The sequence below is a fragment of the Frankliniella occidentalis genome, unplaced genomic scaffold (assembly GCF_000697945.3).
Source record: "Frankliniella occidentalis isolate FOCC.00 unplaced genomic scaffold, Focc_3.1 Scaffold9, whole genome shotgun sequence".
NCBI classification, from domain to species: Eukaryota; Metazoa; Arthropoda; class Insecta; order Thysanoptera; family Thripidae; genus Frankliniella; species Frankliniella occidentalis.
In genome coordinates, this window is record NW_026267139.1 from 927425 (window position 1) to 932464 (window position 5040).

At 49.6% G+C, this 5040-nt stretch overlaps 1 long non-coding RNA gene across 1 annotated transcript in view; it reads left to right on the top strand.

Annotated features, from left to right (window-relative positions):
- The window catches only part of LOC127752328 (uncharacterized), a 22621-nt gene extending 17700 nt beyond the window's left edge, over positions 1–4921 (top strand). The window contains exon 3 of the long non-coding RNA XR_008012320.1: positions 4140–4921. This is a non-coding gene — a long non-coding RNA (uncharacterized LOC127752328). The remainder of the gene's footprint in view (positions 1–4139) is intronic.
- The last annotated feature ends 119 nt before the right edge of the window (positions 4922–5040 follow it).

Genomic DNA, 5040 nt, shown 5'->3' on the forward strand with positions numbered 1-5040 from the left:
AGGGGGTGGTGGGGTCTATGTCTGTCGCTTGCCGTTTCTCTCGCCATTGGTTTCGTGAAGGGGTGTGTTGTTGGTTTCCGGTCTGCGGGGAAGGGGAGGGGTGGGGCGACTTAGCCGCTCCTTTAGACCTGTTGCGTCGGCTAGAGGGAGAGAGAGAGAGAGAGAGAGAGAGAGAGAGAGAGAGAGAGAGAGAGAGAGAGAGACCCTTGTGCCCCTTGTGTTGCGAGGGATGCCATGAGGGGGGAGAGGGGAGGGGTGACGAGTCTGGCCCTTATTGTTCGCGGGGAGGGGGGGGGCATTGCGGAACGGGAACATTATGGCGAACTCCTCGCCGAGCACGACAAAGAGGACGAGAGAGAGCGTCGTTGTCAAAGGGCGTGTGTGTGCCGACTAATATGGTTCGGGTCGTCGTATACGACTTCTGCTTCCATCAGTTTGCGGAGTAATTTGCGGGGAAATTCATCCAGTTTTTCAGGAGACGCCCCCTTCCTGTCTTTACCGTGTTCTTTAAATTTCGAAAAACTCGCGCGGGAATCTCTAAAGAGGCATATGGCAAGAATCTTAGTGGTTGCTGCAAAAAAGACGCGGCAAAATATCATTTGAGATTCGTCTTTGGAAACTTGCAACAATTCCTAACTTGCTTTCCCCCCTCCCTCAATTTGTTTTTTTTTTCAGGCAGAGCAGTGTCCCTTTGGCCTTTGGTTCCCTTTGGTTCCCACCCCCTCCTGGCAGGGCTAGTCTAGGCCTGGCGCGGCGGCGGTAGTACTTGCCGTAATCGATGCCATACACCCTCCTTGCCGCCGCCGCCCACTGCTCTGGGGCAGGGCAGGGCGGCGGGGCTAGGCGCACCAGGCGCAGGCCCGCACACCCTGACCAGAGCAGGTCACAGCCCGGCCCCTGCCCCGCTCTGCTCCGCTCCGCCCCGCGCCCGGCGCAGACGGACCACTAACCCACACTGTCAAACACAAAATGCAAAATGCAAAAGAAAAAAAAAAATAAGAAGAAAATATTAGTCCTGGGTTTACGGGGCAATAGGGGTACGTGATGCGTGTCGTAAAATTACAATGTGAAATTGTAAATTTACAAGCGGTCCGCGTAATGACTTGGCATTAATCGACAAAATGGGACGTGGTAAAAAATTGACAACATAGTTTGTAAATAAAAATTACTACACCGAATGATCACGAGGATCCGTTTCACAGTGAAGACAAAAATTACAAGTGCGCATCGCCTCGCCTCGTTATAATTTTTACAACTCAAGTATAATCGAGGCTCTGGTCTACATTAACTCTAGGAACAAAGCGCTGCCCCTGGGTGGTAATGAAACGTCGGGCACATTTTCTTTGTGAGCTCGGAGTTTGTCAGTCTGACGGTGACCGTTAGTCCATTAGCTTTAGATAATACAGACTTCTCTAGCTTTGTTATTTTACTGTAGTGCACGACGGCGCTGGGGTCCCCCGGCGCCGCACCCTCTCCTCCACCATCCGGCACTAGGCTTAAGGTGCGGCCGCAGAGGGGGGAGCTGCACCCCTCTGGCTCGAGTGAGGGTGGCGGTGGTGGTGCGGGGCTGGCAACGGCGGGACTACCCGCGTGCCGACTGTGGTGAGGGACAAGACCCAACCCTACCACAGCAGCGTTGTCGCGTCCGCCCCCACGGGGAACCTGCTGGCCTCTCCGTCGCTATGTATACCAACAAATTCGTCGGAAAATAAATTCCACGATCAAAAATGAAATTAATCCGTGAAACTGACCGACTCGATTGTAAAAAAAAAAATTTGGCCGAAATTTTGTTTTGATGTGCGGTACAACTGTTTGTCTGTCGTATCAGGAATTATTTGGTGAGGGTGGATTTTATTACGAACATACATTTATCAAGCTGACATGATCGTTTGTTGAAAAGAAAAATTCAAACAGCTGCAGTATCATTCTAAAGCGAAGGTATATCCTGTGCAGGGTGAACCTCGGGGGTAAACTTCGGGGTACACTTTTGGCAGTGTGGTCCCCCCCCCCCCCCATCGCCATCACCTCCTGCGCATTACAGCTGATACACCCTCCGCGTGGGCCTCTCGGGAGCTCCCCGCCCCCGACTCCGTGTTAGTACTTTTAATTAATAATGTGAATGTGACGTATGTGACCCGCGATTATTTATAGATCCACCCTACCTGTGGTGGGAGTATGTACATCGCAAGTTTTCCTTATTATTGTCGCTCGCCCTCCGCTTTCGTGATTTTACAACTCAAGTGGTGTAGACTGTGGTTCTCCATTTCAGAAAGTAAACTGAAGTGAAGCAAAAAAATTATAGTACTTCTCGAGATTTTGATCGCGAGGCACAGTCTAACACGCTGCGCAAGAGCAAGAATCTGGACGAAAACTCGTCGTTTCATAGCGCTGTCCGATCCTGTCGTCTCGCCTCCTCCGCAGAGCGTCCGCAAGCCCCCCTTGTAGATCTCCGCCTTCTAATCCCCCGGTAAAGCCGAGGGCTTGATGGTCGAGCCCACTGCACCCTGCTTTTGCTTTCGCTCCGCTCCTTCCATCGCCTCTTGGAAAAACATCCTCGTAAAATTACAAAATATTTTGTAAATTATAACTTAAAAGTAGGGTGGCAAATTTACGACAGTTTATTCTTGCTCGTCGATGAATCCCAATAAGTCGATACGAAATTCTTGATATTTAATAAATTGTTGTTCAAAATTTAAAGGTTAAAACTAGCTGTTGTTAAATCTGATTTGTTATCAAAGCGTCCCTCCGCTTGCTTCGCACCCTGCTCTCCGAGCTGGGCGTGTTGTTGTCGTCTTCTCTCTCTCTCTCTCTCTCTCTCCCTCCCTCCCTCCCTGCCTCTGTCTTCCTCTCCCCTCCCTCTTCCCCTCCCTCCCCTCCTCCCTCTTCCCCTCCCTCTCTCCCTCCCTCTCTCCCTCTCTCTTTAGCTTGCTGCGTGATTGACGGGTACAGACGATGTGACGTGTTGTTACTTCCGCAGATGAGCGTGGGAGGCACACCCAGAGAATCGTTTCCTCGAAAACAGAAAATTTTGCTTTTGTTCCAACAAAATTTCTTTCAGCTCAAGATATTTATTCAAATCAAGGCAAAGTTTTCCTTGAAGAAAAGAAAAACAAATGTTTATTTTTGGTCAATTTTGTCGATTCAAGGCTAATTTCGAAGCAATTTCCTAGTGGCAAGGAAACTATTTCCTGGGTGTTACCGTTTCAGCCCATAACGAACGCCCACTCCAATGCCTCGCTGGGGGGTGGCAGCGGTCGGTCGGGATAATAAAGGAGTGGGGATCGATTGGAAATTATTTCGCCTTTATTCTATTGCCGTTTTGTCCCATCATTAATGAGGTATTTATTTTCCTTTCGCCGGAAAAGAGGCTCCACCGACCTCTTCCCTGCTCCTTTTAACTAACTCTGGCCCTCTCTCTCCCCTCTCTCCCTCTCTGCCCGTCCCCTCTCACCGCCCCGAGGCGCGGAGAAGAGACGTCCTCGTTCGTCGCAAAGTTTGTCCCTCGCTCTGGTTTGCTTTCTTGTTTTTTTTAGTGTTGTTTTTGTTCCTTTTTTCCTTCTGTCCCCCCCCCTCCCCTCCCTGCTGTCTCCAGACCGCCAGCGAGTGCCGCCGCCGGGTGACGGGCAGACATGCGAGCGAGCTACTGCGGGACTGCAGGGTGGGTGGGAGTCGAAGGAAACGTGTGCACCGATAATCAAACTCGAGAGTTTTTCAGTGTCCGTTTTTCTACACACTGTGAAAAATATCTTCGTAAATTTAGAACCTATTTTTTGTATTTGCGATTTATACATAGATTGTGTTGTAAATTTACGAAAACCTGTTTTTGCTCGCAAAATAATTCCAAGTCGACACGAAGCGGTTTTAATTTTACAATTTTTTATTTATTTTTACAACGCATAGAAATTTTACATCATGGAAATTTTCTTTCAAGAATTTCTCACTATGATGATAGTCAAATCCTTGTGAGTGCGAGTGAGTCACGCACGGTAAAAATAGTTTCTTGTATAAGACCCGGTCTTGGATCGTATGGAGAACACTAATGGCATTCAAGACCAGGTCTTGATACAAGAAACTATTTTTACGGCGCGTGGCTTAGTGGCCACTGTGCTCATTAAGATTTTGGCACTCATTTGTTTCAGAGATTGCCAAAACTTGGTGTGCCTTAAGGCGCAAATTTACTAGTATGCCATCGTGTTTGGCGCATTCAGCGGCAAGACCAAGGAAATCAAGGGGAAATAGGCTTGAACTTCGGTGTACGTTTCCTTGAACTTCGGCGAACTTCGGTGAACTTCAGTGAACTCTAGTGAACTCTAGTGAACTTCGGTGAACTTCGCGGAACTTCGAGTGAAGTTCTCGAACTTCGACCTGATCAAGAGATATGAAAGCAAAATTTTCCCTCCGTAATCTTTGTAATTCGGCCCGTAAATATCTGCTTTGAGTAAGCTGGGGACTCGCTTATAGTAAGCAATCAAAATCGCTAGGTTCAGTGAACTTCGGCTGAACTTCGGCCGAAGTTCATGAACTTCGACTTCGGGTGTACAATTTTTCGGAGCCTATTTCCCCTTGAAGGAAATAGGGTTAAAAAAATTGACACTCTCTGTACATGAGTATCTCAGAAAATGCTAGTAATCGGACCAAGGAATTCCAAAAAAATGTTTTTTTTGCAAGCAAGCACCAATCGCACGGTGTCTCGAGAGTGCAAGCGAGCGGGCGTACTGTGTGTGTGTGTGTGTGTGTGGGTGGGTGTGTGTGTGTGTGTGTGTGTGCGCGCGCGCGCGCTCTGCAGACGGCTCGAGAGCGCTGCGGCGGCCACCTGTCCCGCACTCTGGAGCGTCTCTCTGTCTCCAGCCTGTTGTTGGTGAATTAATCACAGGGAGACAGTCCGTCGGGGCCGCCCGCTCCGGGGAGACTTGCTGGAGAAAGCAGCGTCTGCAGAGAGAGAGAGAGAGGGAGAGAGAGAGAGAGAGAGGGAGGGAGGGAGGGAGAGCGCTGTCGCCCCCCCCCCCCCCCCCTCTCTCCCTCCCTCCCTCCCTCCCTCGA